Source organism: Trachinotus anak, unplaced genomic scaffold, assembly GCF_046630095.1.
Source record: "Trachinotus anak isolate AG129_WGS33_773 ecotype Australia unplaced genomic scaffold, CSIRO_AGI_Tana_v1 ptg000016l, whole genome shotgun sequence".
NCBI lineage: Eukaryota > Metazoa > Chordata > Actinopteri > Carangiformes > Carangidae > Trachinotus > Trachinotus anak.
In genome coordinates this window covers 191,358-212,687 of record NW_027273867.1, presented here as the reverse complement: position 1 = coordinate 212,687, position 21,330 = coordinate 191,358, and the positions used below count along the sequence as shown (strand labels likewise).

At 40.9% G+C, this 21,330-nt stretch overlaps 1 long non-coding RNA gene across 5 annotated transcripts; it reads right to left on the bottom strand.

The window, feature by feature from the left end:
- Positions 1–6,158: 6,158 nt before the first annotated feature.
- On the bottom strand, positions 6,159–10,201 carry LOC139634636 (uncharacterized). 5 transcript variants are annotated; one of them, XR_011694009.1, is made up of 4 exons: positions 8,770–10,201; positions 8,211–8,307; positions 6,703–6,801; positions 6,159–6,350 (listed from the first exon to the last, which is right to left on the bottom strand). It is a non-coding gene; the product is annotated as an uncharacterized lncRNA (long non-coding RNA). The 5 variants fall into 5 exon arrangements; XR_011694010.1 differs by having other exon boundaries at positions 6,703–6,794; XR_011694007.1 differs by having other exon boundaries at positions 6,159–6,794; positions 8,201–8,307.
- Between the last annotated feature and the right edge of the window lie 11,129 nt (positions 10,202–21,330).

Genomic DNA, 21,330 nt, shown 5'->3' with positions numbered 1-21,330 from the left:
CAAGGCAGACAACTGAATTTACAAAGAAAATAAGGCAAAAGAGTGCGCACCAAAACACAGAGGCAGCCATCCGCAGCGCCATGGCAACATAAGCGAACATAAGTGACACACGGTTTACTCACCACTGCTCTGTTTAATATTTGTGACTGAGGCTAATACTAAGATGTGTCCTCTGTTTTCATGTGATCTGCATCTTCACCCCCACTCTCAATGATGGACTCCAATCCTGTGATGAGCTCCAAGCTGAGGCTGGTTCATGACCCCGACCATCCAGGAAGAGGCAAAACTCATCTGTGACCAAGACTACGAGGACATTTGTTGCTCTGTTTATATTTGTATTAATGTAAAGATACATTTGGTGGACATTTGTTCATAGTTTGCTTGCTTTAATGATGAAGTTCATTGTTGATGAACTTCTTTGATGAACTTCTTTTATTGTCTAAAATCTAAAATCTCAAAAACAAAGTGGATATGTTAAAGTGTCAGACTTGGGTTTGGGTTGTTATATGAACACTTGTCTACACTGTGCGTATAGTTTGCTGACTTTATATGATAAACTCTTATTTTCAAAAATAAAATCTCAATTTGAGTGGATGTGTTTAAAACTGATCTGTGTCTTTGTTTCACATGATTTAAAATCTCATCTCTTTATAGATCCCCTTCTGTCTGTTTTCTACACTGACCTCCACAAATGTTACCTGCTCACCCTCCAACCTCACCTCTCACCACACACATGCTAATATGGCTGCAGCCACATCTTTTGTTTGGGTTAAAGGCTGCCTGCTCATGCTCTGTGTGCCTCAGGCTGTGACAGTTGGTTACAGACAGCTGTCTTTCAGAACTTCACTGACATTTGTGGTTTATACTACACCACAAACACATGGAGTATTTTGTCTGGTAGTTGACACAAGAACTCAGGTTTATGGCCTCTCTTTTCTGCTGACCTTTGACCTTAGCATTTTTGGCAAATCTTAATGTACAGACTTTTTTTTATTAATCAGCCTGTGGAATCACAGTGTCTCAGACCAGACAGAAAAAACTTAGGTTGAATAAACTTCATGATGACAGTAATGACAAGAAAGCAGAAACCGTCTGTCCCAGCCCCTGCCTCTCGGCGCCCCCTCGATGCTCTTAGCTGAAATGTTTGTGTTACATTTACAAAATCAAACAAACACACCAGAGCTGACACAGGAACTCAGTTGATGACCTGTCTTTTCTGCTGGCCTCTGACCTTTGTATTCTTGGCAATGTCGAACATGTCTTTCAAATGTACAAAGATCAGCCCTGTTGTTACACAGAAACAAATTGTTTCCCTCAGCCAGGAATAGTGTAAGGACTCTTCTTCAGTTTTCTTCTGAACTGGGACTATGACTTATCGTGGCAAACGCTGATCCTGACCCTGATCAAGAACGAAAGTCAGACTGAAGAAAAAAGAAGCTGAATCAGTCATAGTTGAGACTGGGAGAAAGTCCTCCTCCATTCACCCCATACAGTCAGGTCCATAAATATTGGGACATCAACAAAATTATCATCTTTTTGGTTCTAAACACCACCACAATGGATTTGAAATGAAACGAACAAGATGTGCTTTAACTGCAGACTTTCAACTTTAATTTGAAGGTATTTACATCCAAATCAGGTGAACGGTGTAAGAATTACAACAGTTTCTATATGTGCCTCCCACTTTTTAAGGGACCAAAAGTAATGGGACAAATTAACAATCATAAATCAAACTTTCACTTTTTAATACTTGGTTGCAAATCCTTTGCAGTCAATTACAGCCTGAAGTCTGGAACGCATAGACATTACCAGACGCTGGGTTTCATCCCTGGTGATGCTCTGCCAGGCCTCTACTGCAACTGTCTTCAGTTCCTGCTTGTTCTTGGGGCATTTTCCCTTCAGTTTTGTCTTCAGCAAGTGAAATCCAATCAAATCAAATGACTTTAATGATCCCAAACTGGGAAATTGTTGCGTTGCAGCAGCAGCATAACTTACAATATATACAATACGATACAGAAAGTAACAAAAAAGAATGTACAATATTTCAATAAGGGCACAATAAGGGCTGTTAGGGCTGAGAGTGTATTTACACTATTTACACATGAAGGGCTGTGGTGTTGTCTGCACCACTGGTGTTGGCATACAGCAGATCCAGAGTTTTATTGTCTCTGGTGGGGCAGTCAACAGAATACTCTGAGTGTTAATCAGCGCGGCGAGCTCGTCCGTCTTATTCCCCAGAGACCTCACGTTCCCCATGATAAACCTCACGTTCCCCATGATAATCGCCGGTACAGCTGGGCGACATCTCCTCTTCTTCGCCCTCAGCTTGGCTCCAGCTCTGCACCCCCGGCGCCTCCTCCGCAGCTCCTCCGGGATCACTGGCCTAGCTTCGGGCAGCAGCTCAGGTTTGCACAGCGCGATCAGCTGGGCCCGAGAGTAAACAATGCCGGCACCGTCGCGTCTGTTACCCTCCGTTGCTATGGATGCCAACAGCAGCCAAACAGCAGCCAACAGTAGCCAAACAGCAGCCAACAGTAGCCAACAGCAGCCAACAGCAGCCAAACAGCAGCCAAACAGTAGCCAACAGTAGCCAACAGTAGCCAAACAGCAGCCAAACAGTAGCCAACAGTAGCCAAACAGCAGCCAACAGTAGCCAACAGTAGCCAAACAGCAGCCAACAGTAGCCAACAGCAGCCAACAGCAGCCAAACAGCAGCCAAACAGTAGCCATCAGTAGCCAACAGCAGCCAACAGCAGCCAAACAGCAGCCAACAGTAGCCAACAGCAGCCAAACAGTAGCCATCAGTAGCCAACAGCAGCCAACAGTAGCCAAACAGTAGCCAAACAGTAGCCAACAGTAGCCAAACAGCAGCCAACAGCAGCCAACAGTAGCCAAACAGCAGCCAAACAGTAGCCAACAGCAGCCAAACAGTAGCCAAAAGACGGCCAGAAAAGTTTAAAAAAAGAGAAAAGTCATTGTCTCTAGTGATTTGACAATGACTGACAGAAAATGTACCCGTGGACAGGACGGAAATAAAAACGAAAGTACAAGAAAGTACAAAAACAAAAACAAAGGAGCCGCTGCAACAAGCTGCAACTTAGAACGGCGCCATCTTGGAAAAAAAAATGTCTGAATTGGCTGAATATGAGCAGATAATATTGCCCAAAACACTTCGGAATTCATCCTGCTGCTTTTGTCAGCAGTCACATCATCAATAAATACAAGGGAACCAGTTCCATTGGCAGCTACACATGCCCACGCCATGACACTACCACCACCATGCTTCACTGATGAGGTGGTATGTTTTGCATCATGAGCGTTTCTTTTCCTTCTTCATACTCTTCTCTTCCCATCACTCTGGTACAAGTTGATCTTTGTCTCATCTGTCCATAGGATGTTGTTCCATAACTGTAAAGACTTTTTTAGATGTTGTTTGGCAAACTCTAATCTGGCCTTCCTGTTTTTGAGGCTCACCAGTGGTTTACATCTTGTGGTTGAACCCTCTGTATTCACTCTGGTGAAGTCTTCTCTTGATTGTTAACTTTGACACACACACACCTACCTCCTGGAGAGTGTTCTTGATCTGGCCAACTGTTGTGAAGGGGTTTTTCTTCACCAGGGAAAGAATTCTTCGGTCATCCACCACAGTTGTTTTCCGTGGTCTTCCAGGTCTTTTGGTGTTGCTGAGCTCACCGGTGCGTTCTTTCTTTTTAAGAATGTTCCAAACTGTTGATTTGGCCATACCTAATGTTTTTGCTATCTCTCTGATGGGTTTGTTTTGATCTTTCAGCCTAATGATGGCTTGCTTCACTGATAGTGACAGCTCTTTGGATCTCATATTGAGAGTTGACAGCAACAGATTCCAAATGCAAATAGCACACTTGAAATGAACTCTAGACCTTTTATCTGCTCCTTGTAAATGGGATAATGAGGGAATAACACACACCTGGCCATGGAACAGCCGAGCAGCCAATTGTCCCATTACTTTTGGTCCCTTAAAAAGTGGGAGGCACAAATACAAACTGTTGTAATTCTTACACCATTTACCTGATTTGGATGTAAATACCTTCAAATTAAAGCTGAAAGTCTGCAGTTAAAGTACATCTTGTTCGTTTCATTTCAAATCCATTGTGGTGGTGTTTAGAGCCAAAAAGATGAGAATTGTGTCAATGTCCCAATATTTATGGACCTGACTGTATGTTGCATTTAACTCACTATCAACATGTTGGAGTTGTAAACCTGATCCAGTGTTTAAACATTACACACCAAATTAAAACTTTCACTTCTAAAAGTAAGTTGAAAAAAAAAGAGATACATTTTAAGGTGAAATCTTTCCAAATGAGGGGGTTGAGACATGTGGTGATATAAAAACAATGCAGAATGTGTGTGTCTGTGGAGCTTCTGTGGAGGTGCTTTGCAGTTCTTTAAAATCACAGGGCCAGTGGCTGAGTCATAAGCCTGGGTGCTGGAGCTCTAATACAGGGGAGGAGAAGCATGTGTGTGGCTGTGGAGGTCTTATGGAGGTGCTGTGTGGCCCTTTAACATCACAGAGCTTCTGCTGACCTTTGACCTTTGCATTTTTGGTAATTGCAAGCATGTCTTCTTAATGTACAGACGTGTTTTATTCATCAGCCTGTGGAATAATAGTGTCTCAGATCAGACAGAAAAAACTTAGGTTGAATAAAATTCAAAATGACATTAATGACAAGAAAGCAGAAACCCTCTAGTGTTGTCAGTGGTGCAGCGGGACCTTGTGTGGGCAAGTGATCAAAAATAGTCTTGTATTTCATGCTGGAAAAATCTGGAAAATGTTTGTGTTTGTGACATTTACAAAATCAGACAAACACACCAGAACAAAAGTTAAAAAACATACCTGAAATTGAACTATTTGGAAAGCCTTGAGTCTGTCCTGAACCATCGGTGTTTATGAAGTTCTAACAGCTTTTGTTTTAATAGGAAAGAATATAACAATGCAAAAATAAGTGACATTTTAGTACTGACTATGTATAACTCCTAGCAGCACAGGGCTGATGGTAATGGCACTGGGGGGATAACGTAGCTGCTGTAAGTTTGCCATTCTAGCAGGACTGACCAGGCAAACGGCAGCCAGTGTCTTCACCTCATCATTTTCTCCTGGTTTACAGGAATTTATTATCTGTATACATGCCCAGTGCAGCCGGGTGTGTTACATATGCAGACATTATTTTGTAAGTACACTACAGGCCAATAGTTTGGAAGCAAGGGCAATACAGGCCAAACATTTGGAAGCAATTTCAAGTGTCTATTCACAATGCCTTTCTTAAAAACCAGTATGAGTTCTTTGGATTCTGGGATGTATTTACTGCATGATCAGACTATGCTTTCATTGATATGCACCATTTTCCTCAATTTACCTTTAGGGATACATTGATGTTACCAGACCATTACTGAATAAATGTTAACAAAAGAAAAGAAAGTTTGCATTATTCACTTTAGCTCTTTGGCTTTTGAGGGTTTGCATACAAAAATCCCAATAAATCTCAACTGTGTTCATATCTCTGACAAACTACCACAGAAATGGCTAGAAAGAAACAGCTGAGTAAAGAAACAAGAGTACAGATTTGTACATTAAGGGAAAGAAGGATACACTGAAAGAGAAACTGCAAAATGCCTAATGGTGTCCAACAAAGGAGTTCACTACACCCTGAAGAGACTAAAGGAAACTGGAAGTTATGATGATAGAAAAAGGTCTGAAAGAAAGCGGGTTACTACAAAAGCAGAGGATAAACATATCATTGCCTGTAAGAGAGATCGGCAAAAAACAGCACCACAAATGAGGAAGGAAATCAACATGACAAGGTCAAAACCCATATCTCTGATGAATGTGAAAAGACATTTGAGAAAGGCTGGTCTGAAGGCAAAAAAACACTACTATGGGGATGTTTTGCAGGTGATAGAGTAGGAGATTTGTTTGAGGTAAAGGATATCGTGAAGAAGGAACAGTACCACTCCATCCTCCAGTATCATGCAGTTCCACCTGGACTAAGACTTGTGCGCAAAAGTTTGTTTTGCAGCAAGATAATGACCCTAAGCATTATTCCAAGCTCTGTCGGGGTAACCTAGACAAAAAAGAAGAGGAAGGTGTTCTTCGAAAGATGGTTTGGCCCCCTCAGTCTCCAGACCTCTCTCCAATTGAGCTTGTGTGGGACAAATTGGATCGATCAGTCAGAAAAGTGCGTCCCACAAATCAGCAGTCTCTCATTGATGAACTTAACAAAGCTTGGAAAACAATTCCTGTCACATACCTTAAAAAACTTGTGGAACGAATGCCTCGTATGTGCCATGCTGTTGTTAAAGCCAGAGGAGGTTACCTTGAAGAAAGCAAAGTCTAAGCAAGAAAAACCCAAATACCTACAGTAAAAATGTATTCTGATAAGTGACTCTTTATATAATAATCATGTTTATTTTGTTGCAAAGTATACCAATGAAACTATGATCTTTTTTTCTACAAATCTGATCTTGCTTCCAAACTTTTGGCCTGTAGTGTACACACCTGGTGTCTTTATGCAATGCAGTAGGCAAGAAGGTTCATTTCACAATGTTTTAAGGCCTTATCTTTTCTGAAGTTTAAAGCCAATTGGTACCAAGAGGAACCCCCATCTATTCCAACTTTGATCATCCCCTTAGTGAAGATAGGTAGGTAGATACGGTAAATTAACATACCAAGTATTCCCTCACCAGCTTCTCTGGATCTTCGTTCAAGTAGACACATGTACTTTGAGGATGCATTCTCGTCTCACATCAATGCTGTCAGTCTGCAGACTAGAGAATATGTAAAACAACAAAAAACTTTTCAGAAACACTATCTCAACCAAACAGCAGAGTGGATGAGGAGGTCACAACATTAAAAGCCATTTGTTTTCAATATACACTTTTGCAACTTAATGTTTATTGTTCGAGTTTAAGCACTTTAAAGTTATCATTTGAATATTGTTTGAATCTGGATAGTTGCCTAGTTGGATGTAATCTGTTTGATTTGATTATTCAATAAAAAAAATACAAGTTCAATACTACATTACCCACAATGCTGTGTGGTTTTCTACCCAGAATGCTTTTCCCTACCATGATATAGGATGCTGTTCATGAGTGATTCCGGCAGTAAACGTTTCTTCTTTTATAACACAGTCCAGTTGCCCATTTTTTGCTGGCTAGGTTGATAGAACATGCATTTTTAAGCAATCCTAACTGTTGACTGCACAATGGAAACTTTTTTTTATTTTGTGCTTAAAAGTGCATTGTTGCACTACAGATAGTGTTAGATGCACAGAGAGCTGTGGCTACTTCTGTTATCACAGACTTATCCGTTGTGGGACTAGGTTTCTGAAAAACACCTTCAAGAATGTTCATGGAGAGGGGCAATGTTGCTGAACTTAACAAGTAGTGCAGTTCTTCTAAGAACTCGTTCATCTTTGTGCCTGGCACGTGTGCAAAATGCTCTAACTTGAGCAGTGCTGCAGCAACATTTTGCTCAATTACTTTGGACAAGTTCTTAGTTACAACCACGTCACTACCTGAACATGCACTGTCTGCTTCAACTGCCGAGTTATTGTGGTCACATGAATCTTCCTCAGGATTATCAGAGGATTCTTGTGAAACTTCAGTACTTGTAATGACACCTGGCTTGAAATCTTTCAATGTGTGTGGGTTGTGTTTCCTGTTCTTGTGTGAGTGAAATGTTCCATATATATTTGTTTGAAAACTGCAACCCCAAAACATACAAGTCACAGTTTCATTACTCTTCAGATGAGTGCCAATGTGTACAAAATAATCCTCCTCTGTCGGAAGATTGTGACAAAAGCACAAATGACAACTGAATGTTGACAATTCCAGCAGCTCCTGAGAGTTTCGTTTAGGGTGGATTCTACTTAAATGCATGTGCAAAGCATTCCATGTTTTAAAAGTACACGGACAGTTTGAGTGTGGGCATGGGTAACGCTGCCTCTGGCGGTGCTGTAGTCTAAAATGTTTCAGCAGCTCATATCTACCAGACAGAGATACACTACACTCCTTACAGCTCCACATCTCTCCACCGAACAAAATCAAGAGAAATATTTAGCAGATATTCAGCGTTTTAGGCTGGCCACCTACAGGTCAAGCAGAAAATAAAATACAAAGAAACATTCAAATCATGAACCTAATAGAGGCTGATGACCCCTCTTACTTGCAGTGACTGTGGTGAATGTGGTTTGAGAGCAGACTCAGGTGCAGTTGGTGAAGTTTGGCAGGACACTCTTGTGGTCAGAAGGCAGACAGTGCAGTCACAAATTCCTGTGATAAATTGAGAGAGATCGGTTAATTAATGTCTGATTTAATAAATTGCATTTCTACAGACAGAACCTTCATTCACACAATAAACTATCATTTATAAATAAACAACCTTTTTTTTCAGAGTAGCCTCACTAGAATAAACCATCAAAGTGAGAAAGCTCAGACAGTTTAACAAAAATGACAGACAAGAAATAAAAAGAACTATGGACAACATGGTGTGTGCAACAAATATTATTAAGTCACATAAATTAATCAGCCTTACATTTCTTATAGAATTATCAGCAAACACACATATGAAAGAAAGAGAGGCAGCATTTTTACACTCCTGGTATAACCACTGACATAAGGCAAAACCTAGAAGGACTTTGTTATGGCACATGCACGCAAATCAACATGTTGCTAGGCAACGCAGTGATTGTTGACGTCCCTCGGGAGGGAGAGTAACAGTTTTATTGTTCTCACCTGTCTGGACGTCATTTTGTGCCTCATGCACTGCAAAGTCCTCCACAGTGTGCTCCAGGTTAGAGTTAGAGTCATGTTGATGTCAGCGTCCACTCAGCCTCTGTCCTGCTGCGCTCCTCAACATGTTGAACATTTAGAGCTGAATGAGACTGTCCACTCACACCCTCACTGACGGTGAAACACTCCTCAATAAACTCCCAAGTCACCGCTGGAGGATCCACGCAGGACAATTCAACATTTACCGTATTAGCCGGACCCGGCATGCACCTGCAATACTAAAGATGTGTTTGATTTTCGTCACTTGATATGCCTGCTGGGCAGTGCACAAACCAGCAATTAAAAACGGTAGATACGACCTGTTTTTACAGTCTATGTCCGAGACACAATAATGTTTACTTTAGACCATAATGGCATTGTCTTTAGTTTTATTGCATTGTTGTGTATTGTTTTACTGTTAGCTACTGCTAGCACCGCCCCGGTGCTAGCTAGTAAACACACACACAAAAATGAATGAAATTAAACTTAAAAACACACAAACTCACCACAATTTAATAAAGGGTGGAGGTAGGGGGGAGGTGACAGTCCCCAGTGAGGGAGTCCTGACTAAGAGGTAGGTTCTGACTCAGCTCAGACAAATTCATCTTTGGCTGTTTGGTGCTCTGACAGAAAAAAGGGCCAGGGTTGTGGCAGGCAGCAGGGTTCCAGTATGGACCTGAAACACAAGGAAAACAGGGACGGGTCAGAGGTCAAATCATGCCTTTAAATTTAGCCACTTCTTTCAGTCCAGCATTGTCTGATTTAGTTGAGTGAAATATCAAAATAAACCTTAGATCCAACCTTCTATGAATGTAATGAAAACAAAATCTAAATAAAAACACTGAACACTGAACAGAGAACTGTTTACTTACCTTGTTTTATTTACTCCTTACCTGCTTCAAGTAAAGAATGCTGAACATCAAATGAAAGCTTCGAACATCTTGGATTAAATACACGTTACATACGCGCCTTGCGTCGCAGCCGCTTTGCAGAGAAAAGAGAAAATCCTCCTCCATTCAGCCCATGTGCTGCATTTCACTCACCATCAACAAGTTACAACAAGCCCCGCCCCTTTCTCTGACATCACACTGTGTTTGGTAAACCCAATGAAGTGCAGTCAGTGCTGCAGCGGGACCTTTTGTAAGTGATCAAAAACAGTCTCGTATATTGTGCTGGAAAAATCAGAATTATTGACATCATACATCAAATTAACCCTCACATTTTGTACTTTCCAACAAACACAAACCTTCAAAGCTAACAAAACCTGTAAAATCTGTAACAAAATCAGACAAAGTCAAAGGAAACACCCGGAACAAAAGCTAAATAAGATGACATCTCTTTTTCTTCTCATTCACAGCTAATGATGTCTCACAGCAGTGGACAACCATGGACTGTAATTATACTTTCTTCTGGGTTAAAGGCTGCTGCTGCTGCTGCTGCTGCTGCTGCTGCTGCTGCGGCACATGTCAGGGTGTGACAGTAAGTGAAGCGCTTAGTGACTGGTGTAACTTAGGTAATGGTCAAGTTACAGCTGTCACTGAGAACTCTGCTTGGCCATGAACACCATGAAGGATAACTAAATGATTTCTAACAAAGACAAGAACCATCTGATCCATTTATCAGCTGTTGTCTTTACTTCTTGTTCTCACTGACAGGTCACAATGTCAGATGACAGCCCCCCAGGCAGATGAGAGATGAGATCGGGGGCAGTGGGGACCACCTGTAAGTCCACCTTAAATTAATTCACTCATCTGTGTTGTCTCACCTGAGTTTGTTTGTATTCTGTGAAACCTGTGTTTCTACACTGTGGTTTTCCCATGTCAGCTTTGTATTGTACCATTTTACAGGACAGTGAGGACGTCCCCCGACCCGCTCCACCTCCTTTATCACCTCCACCTCCTTATCAACCTCCATCACCTCCACCATCTTGTTACATGGAGAGGAGGAACAGGAGGAAAATAATTATTAATATTTTATTTTATTTAAAAAGCCATATTTGTCCTGTTTCATTTCATACATCCTGGCTGTTTAGAAAGAATCTGAATTACTTCTGAACTGGGGCCATGACTTATTTTAATACTGATCCTCACCATGATCAAGAATGGAAGACAGAATTTCAAAGAACAACATAAATCTGTCAATCAAACATCAGCTCACATATTCGAGACTTGGAGAATATCCTCCTCCATTCAGCCCATGTGGTGCATTTTACTCACTATCAACAAGTTACAACACGCCCCGCCCCTTTCTATGACATCACACCCTGGTATAAAGCTGTTATAGTGCTTGTTATTGGTACTAGGAGCAAGTGTAGATATTTTTCATGTTGCTCTTGTTAACCTCTGGTGTTTAAAAGATTAAAATGCCAGAACAAAACAACTCAAAATATAGCCTGTGAATATTCTCATTTGTCCAGGTCATAGTATCTCAAAGGAGTTTTAAATCGAAAGGAACTGGACCAGTCCCAGCCTGGTCAGGTGCAAGAAAGAACTGATGAAGCTCTTGGATGAGAGGTGAAACGTCTTCCTAAAGGCATGATCTGACCTCTGACCCTAACCCAGGCCCTGTTTTCTTTGTGTTTCAGGTCAATACTGCAACCCTGCTGAGTCTGGACATACCTCTCAGTATGTTTGTGTGTTTTTTGTATATAGTTCAGAGTGGTAAGTTTCATTTTGTTCATTTTTTATACACATTATGTTCTTTTTTTGAGGTCAGTGGACCACACACCTGTATTTTTCCTTTTGTTTTATTAGATTTGTCTGATTTTATGTTGTAAACAGTTCAAATTCATTCATTTATTCATTCTTGTGTTTTTTTTTTTAATTAAATGTTCTTAAATAAAATAAAAAAAATTCAACACCAGCTCAGTCTCAGTCATTTATTATTATATTATTTGTTCTGGTAAAGGACCATTTTAATCTCACCTGAGAGAGGATGCAGTTGTTGTCTGTCACCTGTTTGTTCACACATGTTGATAGTGAGTAAAATCCAGTCTCAACTATGTGAGCTGATGTTTGATTGACAGATTTATGTTGTTCTTTGAAATTCTGTCTTTCATTCTTGATCATAGTGAGGATCAGTATTAAAATAAGCCATGGTCCCAGTTCAGAAGTAAATACGGGCAAAGGTAAATCAGGAAGACATGTTGGAAACGACGAAGAATGCAAAAGTCAGAGGGCAGCAGAACAGAGAGGTCCTAATCCACAGTTCCTGGGTAAGTATTTTTTGTTAGAAATCATTTATTTGTCCTCCCATGTGTTCTTCTGGGTTAAAGGGAGCTGCTGCTGCTGTGTAAGGAAAGAGGAAAGAAATGGAAATAAAAATGCATCTCAATTTACTTCTGGGAAGCCATTTTTCAGGATTGAAGAAAGCAGGTGAACTTTACTGAGACCGCACTTTAAGGCAAAACAAAGAAAGAACATGAACAGGGGTGCACCTTCTGTTAACACCCACTATCATTACAGGAATTCATTTGTATTGAAAAGGGTTAAAAAAAATTAAAACATTAAAATCACAATAAATGAGAATTAAATATTTAATTGGCATATAAAGAGTTAAAAAGGGCATGGAATAAATTTTATAATACAATAAAAACAACAATATACAATACATACGATATAACAACACCAAAACCTAAAATACTGACCGTGAAAACCCAATATACAGTTAGGCCCAGAAATATTTGGACAGTGACACAAGTTTTGTAATTTTAGCTGTTTATGAAAACATATTCAGGATACAATTACATAATCTATATGGGCTTAAAGTGCAGACTCTCAGCTGTAATTTGAGAGTATTCACATCCAAATTGGAGCAAGCAGACCATCCTGAGGCTGAAAAAAAAGAAGAAATCCATCAGAGAGATAGCAGAAATGTTATGAGTGGCCAAATCAACAGTTTGGTACATTCTGAGAAAAAAAGAGTGCACTGGTGAGCTTGGGAACTCAAAAAGGCCTGGACGTCCATGGAAGGCAACAGTGGTGGATGATCACAGAATCCTTTCCATGGTGAAGAAAAACCCCTTCACAACATCCACTCAAGTGAAGAACACTCTCCAGGAAGTAGGTGTATCAGTATCTGAGTCTACCATAAAGAGAAGACTTCATGAGAGTAAATACAAAGGATTCACCACAAGGTGCAAATCATTAATCAGCCTCAAAAATAGAAAGGCCAGAATTGACTTTGCCAAAAAACACCTGAAGAAGCCAGCCCAGTTCTGGAACAACAGCATTCTTTGGACAGATGAGACTAAGATCAACCTGTACCAGAATGATGGGAAGAAGAAAGTCTGGAGAAGAATTGGAACAGCTCATGATCCAAAGCACACCACATCTTCTGTAAAACATGGTGGAGGCAGTGTGATGGCATGGGCATGCATGGCTTCCAATGGCACTGGGTCACTTGTGTTTATTGATGATGTGACAAAAGACAGAAGCAGCCGGATGAATTCTGAAGTGTATAGGGATATACTTTCTACTCAGATTCAGCCAAATGCAGCAAAGTTGATTGGACGGCACTTCACAGTACAGATGGACAATGATCCAAAACATACTGCAAAAGCAACCCAGGAGTTTTTTAAAGCAAAGAAGTGGAATATTCTGCAATGGCCGAAAGCAGAAAAGAGAGAGAGAGAGAGACCAGGAACAGCTGTGTAGGTCACGGTGTTATCAATAATAATGACAGGTAACAGTGGTTAATAGTAAAGATGAGTAGTGGTGGATCTGGATCCTGCTGCTCCCGAGGCAGAGAGACCTGCAGAATGAGGACAGAGAGAGGGAGAGAGAGGAGAAGCACAAACTACGGGAGAGAAGAAAAATACAAAGTTAATGGCATGAAGTCATCGAGAGAGAGAGAGAGAGAGAGAGAGAGAGAGAGAGAGAAAGAGAAAGGACAGTTTTAAGCCTGGTCTTAAAGGCAGAGAGGGGGTCTGCCTCCTGAACCCACACTGGGAGCTGGTTCCACAGGAGAGGAGCCTGATAGCTGAAGGCTCTGCCCCCCATTCTACTCTTACAAACTCTGGGAACCACAAATAGACCTGCATTTAGAGAGCGAAGTGTCCTGCTATATTTTCTAATACATGAAATCTGAAAAAAAAACATCAATCCAATGAGTTTTTTTTTTTTTTTTTTGTTATGGAAAGAAAAAAAAACCTCTTCAAGATAGAGAAGGACAAGGGAAAAATGTAGAAATAAATTACCACAAATATGACCTAATATGAGTGGCTAGGGTTAAGATCAGCGCCTGGGGACGGCCACAGGGGGGCGTTGCTCTCTAGGGCTGGGGTCAGACAGAGGTAGGTATATGGGTGAATATGGCAAAGGACTCTCAGCAGTTTGACTCTCATTAGCATACTAGGCCTGTGATTGGTCAGAACAGCTGTAGCTTCTGTGGAGCAGGGCGGAGGTGTGAAACTTGGTTTCTGGGGAGGTCGGCGCACCTCCAGCGGACTGCTGCCGACACCTGATGCAAATGTTGATCGTTTAGGGGGATTTCATGCTCAATGAAAGAAGTCAAAGAAAAAAAAAGTGTCAGCAGAATGGCTTTGGGAGCACATTTCAGGCCACTTTGAGTGGACTGGGATGAGTTGGTAGTGTGGCGTTTGGCGGCGGTGCTTTGTCATGTGTCCTCTTGTCAGAAATCGCTATAGTCTGCAGATTGTAGCAGGATCTGACAGGCGCGGTCAAGTGACTTTAGATATGGCGGCGTCGTTGGGACTTCCTCTGCCACAGGAAGTGTTCCTTCAAAATAAAACGACGCAAAGCTCGACGATGGTTTGCCCAGCTCCACCGTTCTGTCCTAACAGGTGAGTGGTCAAGACGAGCCACGGCACGTTTAGTTTGTTTACAAGAGCTAGAAATGTTCATGATTTCATAAAAAAACAAATCAAATGAGGTTAAGAGTAGGCCATTTCTGCTTGAGATGAGGAAAGAGTGAGGTTTAAAAGAAATAAAAATAGAACTAATAAAATACCCCATACAATTGGAGAGGTCAAAGGTCAACTCCAGGTTTATTTGAGCCTGTCTAATACACTCTCCCACAGCTGTTGAAAGGAGTCCTGGCTCAGCGGTGTGAGGGACCCGTTTTCATTTTTTATCAAAAGAAAAATGATATGATTCATTTTTTATTAAATTTGTTTTTAATTGTTTTGTGTGTGTGTGTGTGTGTGTGTGTGTGTGAGAGAGAAAGAGACAGAGAGTGAGTGAGTGTTTGTGTGTGTGTGTTTGTCTGTGAGAGAGAGAGAGAGAGAGATATGTTGGTAAAATTCCTCATCTTTTCATCTTTTCATTATTCTAGGTTGTGGCCAGCAGCAACAAAAAGAAGCGCTGCTGAGCGTGTTGGCCCAAGATGGATAGAAAAACACAATATACATGCATCAAGTGCAAGAAATGCATGCAAAACACACAGCAAGTAACTGTGCCACTCATGTGTTGTGTAGGCTTGTATGAAAAGGCAATGTGTTCAGTGGGGCTGATGTGTTGACATGGTTACTGTACAGAGTTGAAGAGATGGTAACTCTTGTGATTAGTGGCCCCGTGTCTCCATCTGTTGGACAAAATAAATCATTGCATCCACCTTGGGAAAAAACAGCAATCATTCAACCTGCAGTTACAGATCAGTAAAAAGCACTCATTTTAGCCTCAAAACAGCCCATGAAATTGAAATACAGTCAATTTAAGCCCAGCTCTAATGTTAGCTGAAGGCAAGGTTCCCTGAAGGCAAGTATTTGCTTGAGGTCAATGGTAAGTATACTGGGTTTTGAGGTTTTAATGTTGTATATTGTATGTATTGTATGTTGCTGTTTTTTATTGGATTATAAAATGTATTCCATGCCTTTTTTTAAAACTCTTTATGTGCCAATTAAATGTTTAATTCTCATTTATTGTGATTTTAATGATCCCAAATCAGGGTTGCAGAGTCTTTTAAAGCCAATTTTTATGTTTGATCATCTCTTTTGCTCAGCAGATATGTGTGTTGTCCTTCAGCTCTGTCACACAACAGCAGTGGAAACATTACACACAGACTTACTGAAAGTGTGTCATATATTACACAGGAAAAGGAAATGCTACTGGTGTTATGAAAAGGGTTATACTTGTGTCAGGTCTGTGTTACTCTATTGTTATCATTGGCATTTAAGGCATTCCATCCACATGACACATAAAGGGCCATTTAATTTTCATTGAAAACATCTTTAGGGACAGCCCAAGCCTGTGAAAACTCAAAATGTTATTCAAGTAATAATATGCTCACAATAATGAAGCAATAACACCTGCAAGTAATTTTTTATTAAGAAACATAAACAGACACAACCCTGATTCTGTTCATGCTTTACCAGAGATGTGCTGCTGCTGATGAGTGACTGGGGACTGGGAACTTGATCTAAAACACACGAAGAAAATGAAGTGAGGATGACGGATCTGAAAACATACCCCTCTAATATGAGACGAAGTGATGACCACTCCAGTATTAGGGACTACATCTGCGTTGAGAGCTGTTGGTGTAACCATCACAGCATTGGCGTGACCTGAAAAAGGGGCTGAGGATGAACATTGACAATAAGGCATAACAGTATTAGTTTTGTGTGTATCATAGATGAACATGCAAAAACGATCATTTTTGACAAACAAGTCCCCGCTGCTTGGTTCCTCTGTGGCTTTCCAGTCATGAAGAAAACAAACATTATTTTTTGCACTTAGGCCAAAAATTGCACAATTAAATCTCCTGAAACTGAATTTTACAAAGATAAAAAGTTCTATGAAAATGGGGGGGGGGGGGCTCATGGTCTGGGGGATGGGGTACTGACCATAGATGGTAACCCTATATTTGTTTGCTAAGGAGATTATTTTCTCACTTTAGCCAAATACCAATACCATTCAATTTGAAATCACCATCAGTGTTAATAAGCATGACTCAATAAGAAAGGTTTCAGCGCTATCTTGTGGTCATTAAGTTAAAGTGACACAGCTCCACTGCCATATCAGCAATGTGAAAATGCACAATTTCTCCAACTGCAGAATCAGCATCTTGACCTTGAGACCAGACACAACAAACCTGTGAGGTTGAGGTGGGATGGGGGAGGGTGTTTGCAGGAGCAATCCTTTGCACAGGGCAGTTTTTGTTGGCACTGGATGACAGAAAGGGGTGATGCATGGCAAAAGTCTGAGGGTGTTGTACAGGGCTGGCAGGCAATGGAGCCATGGGTTGGAGTTGTGACGGAGGAGGTGGAGGTTGTGTGGACATGGAGCCATACTCTGAGCCATGGCTGAAGGTAGTGGCTGAATCACTGGCTGTGACAGTAGAGGAGGCTGTGTGTATAATCACAGGTGGCGCTACAGTCTCATCCAGTGCAGAGGTGTTGTCCAAGGATGAGGGAACCATAGGTGCTGCTGAGGCCATGTCCTGACCCCAGAGGATCATGGGATAATGTCTGAGAGACTGAGGAAACCACTGCTTGATCACTGGGCCCCACCTGCCCAGGATATAGAGTCATGAAGTTTTGGACATAGGCAGCAGCAGCAGCATCACCACTACCACCATCAATTGTTCGACTGGGTTGACTGACCATGGGAAAGGGGATGAGTGGGGGTCCAGGAGGAGAGATGTGGTTGGTTGTGAGTTGCATGGCAGACATGTACTGTGCCTGCCAAGGGATAACAAAGGAGGAGGGAACAAACACACTTAGTTCTTGTCTTATAGTTCAATATGATGATGCTGATGCTGAAGAGATGCAGTTCAGTGTGAGCTCATATTAGGTGTGAATTTTCTCTTTTGTGCTGGTAAAGTTATGATAGTAAAAGGGCTCCTGCACTACACAGTCTAAACCCTGCTTCAATGACAATGTCAGAAGTGGATTCATTATAATATTAGTAAATAATTGACTTATCTGGCTGTGTGCAACTACATTTTCACATCTGCAACCAACTTGCACTAGTTTTCCTAAGGTGACTCTTTAAAGGGAGACGAAGCCAGAGACACTAGACTGTGAGAGAATTGTGGATGGGCAGATGAGAAATTAGTCTTTCAAGTCGTAAGGACATACCTATGTTGTTTTCATGGTGTTTTATGGTGAACAAATCCTGAAGCAATCCTTTTTTAAATTTCTCCATTGGCTTCCAGTGAACTGAAGAATAGATTTGTTTATAACTCTATCCATGAACCAGTCCTAAATGCTGCCAAAACACGTCTTTCGCATGGCTCTCAGAAGAACAGTTACTGTTATCTTTCTGTACCTGAAAGTCAGGAGAGGACTGCATTTATGACCCCAACCTGCATTTATGAGCCCAACACAAAACTGTGAAACATACTTTCATACTTTCACCAAAATATGGCTAAATAAATTACTTCTGAGGGAGCTTCAAGAAGGCAGCATGAAAGAGAAGCAAAATATTTAGTCATATCTCGAGGGAGCGTTTTATCCTCGCAAGAACCTAAATTTGATGTTACGAAGTTTTGAGCGGCATGTCATATATGAAAGTGCTACGTAAAGTAAAGTTTAGTAATATTATTATGTTACATAGATTTTTTTTGTAACTACATTCAGACAAAAAGATGGTAGCACATGTGGTAGAAATCCTCATAATTTTACCAAAAAATCCCTAAATTTCAAATATAGGAAAAATAAGACACCCATTGCAACTCTCACCATGGTAGCGTGTGTTAGGGACTGTGCCATGAGTTGGTGTTTACCTGTGACTGAGAGCTGCTGCTGGATAGAGGGGTGACAGATGATGCAGTGGGGGAAACAGAGGGGAAGACGGGCTGACAGGGGCTGTGAAATAAGTCTGCAACAAGAGTCTCTATGTTAGCTAGAGGTTAGTAAAATCACACTACTTTTTGAGACATCAATGAGAGTTGCTATTAGTTGCTGTCACAAGACCGCTCATGGCATGTAAACAAATTATTACTATGGCAGCAAGTTGCAGAGACTGCACCAACATATATATATTTTTAGAAATTATTACAAAAAAAAAAACAGACTCCAGTTCCATGCTGTCATAGTTTATGATTATACAGTTTATGATGCAAGTAAAGTGAAGTGTACATTCATGTAGGCACACACATGTCAACTGAGAGGACAAAAGGAATATAAAGCCTGGTGGCATCTGGAGTCCTGAGGAAGGTGATATTTGCTGAAGACCACATCAGAGTTATGACCATACAATCTTTAGCCCTCCTTCAGCAAGAGATACTTTTGTCCAGTTCCTGATGTCTTCATGCTGCAGCTTGATGGAAAGAGTGGTGAATTCAAGTCACTTTAAAGTAAGTACTAAAGAACAGAGTCTATACTGTAGATATCAGATGAACTCTTACACTGCGTATACCAGGCTCTGTTGGTGTGTTACACCCCACCCCCCACCCACCCACCTCACCCTTGAATTGTTTTTTATTTTAAATATATAGTATATTTGTGTGTTTTTTGTATATAGTTTGCTAAGTTTAATTTCATTGTTATTTGATATATATATATACATATATATATTATTTTATTATTATTTTTTTTTAAGACATGTTTTTTATTTAAAGTTTTGATTAGGTTTCAATTTAAATTTTCTATAATACATTTTTTATTTCACTCACCAGCTTGGCTTCAGTCATTTCTTCTTATTATTTTTTTTGTGGTAAAGGACCATTTTAATCTCACCTGAGAGACTCATGAGTCACATGTTGATAGTGAGTAAAATACAAACGCTGAACCTCACCCTGATCAAGAACGAAAGTCAGACAGAAGAAAAAAAAACTGAATCAGACATAGTTGAGACTGGGAGAAAGTCCTGCTCCTGTTCAGAAATAACACGCAACCCGAAACCTTTTCACTAAATGAATTTTTGCATTGAATTAATAAAATGTCCAACATATCTGTGTCACAGATGAAGACAAGGAACGTGTCGCAGTACCGACTTTGCCTGCTACTGTGAACAAGGGAGCAACAATGTAGCAACAATGACGGCCGCATTGTGGTTCCCACATCCCTGTACCCACGACTAGTCTGTGTGTCTCATGGTTTATTGATTGTTAATAAGTGTTGAAAGACTGATATGCTGCAAGATATAGCCAAAGGGTACTGTAAACCATGACTGATCTATCAACTAGACAACCCAGACGGATTTCCATTCTGTGAGACAAAGGACATCATTTTGCTATGGTCTAACCACTGCTTTCGAGTCATTCCACAGACAAGTAAAAGCTGTCCAGTCTCCTCCTAACAACAATGTTGACATCAAACTAGGGGACTGGGTCTGTAATTCCCATCAGGTAAACACCCTGAAACCTCGCTCACCCAAACCGCAACATGTCTTGCTGAGCACCAAATTTGTGGGCCGTCCCACGTGAGTCCACACATTCCATAAGACGCCTGCTCCAGCGTGCACCGGAGATCAACAGGTCCTCTCTCCATCCTGTGGATCCCCTTCAACATTGTCTTCTGAGCCTAGAATGCTGGCATCATCCTTGAGAAAGGACCTCCTCTCCTGATGAATGACACAGGCTCCAGAGGAAAAAAAAAAAAAGCCATACAATATCCTACAGCAGCCAGAAGGACAGAGGAGCAGTGTATGGACTGGAGTCCTAGAAGAGGATGATGGACAACCTCCAGGACACCAGCAACTGCAGAGGAACAGTGCAGGCACTAGAGTCCCAGCCTACAATGATTGATCTCAAAACACATGCAGTGCATAGAAGTGATACAACTTACAATGAGACTCAAGAATAATGTGGAGGCATGGAAGAAAATCAGCAGAGACCGGACAAAGTCATGGATTATTAACTTACAACTAAGTCAGGTCAGGTCAGGGCTATGGACACTCCACTCAATTATCAAATTGAGACCAATAAATCACAAATCACTTCCTAAACCTTGTGTTTAAACTCTTAAACAATGACTTCAAAGATGTACAGTATGTTGTCTTGATATCAAAGATAAATGAACAAATAATACCAAAATTGTTCCACTGGTCCTGTAGTTCCATTATTGCATACTTCAAGCAAATAATCCGTGGCATCTTAAAAGATCCATCATAACAATACTAATGATAATAATAACAAAGGGGTATTGCATCTAGGTTTTAGCAGTTTAAAAGCAAGGTATAATCTTGACATTTCAGGTCCTTTTTACATCAAACATTGTGACTTTTGAGAAATATATTTCGTTCAGTTATTACTGACATTAATCATCACATCCCCACACACACACACACACACACACACACACACACACGCATGTGGCGCTGGCCTGCAGCTGCTGTGCTTGTGGGGAGCAGACAGAAACAGATATATGTCCTGTGCAATGCTGCTGGCAACAAATGAAATTCTCATTCCTTGGGCACATTCTGCTTTTGTGACTGTAATTTTGGTAGATGGATTTCTGTTTTCTATATTTATTTTAAGTTGCAACTGCAAAAAAAGAAAGCAAGAAATCATGAATATTTCTAGCTCTTGTAAACAAACTAAACGTGCCGTGGCTCGTCTTGACCACTCACCTCTTAGGACAGAACGGTCAAGCTGGATACCATCATGGAGCTTTGCATAGTG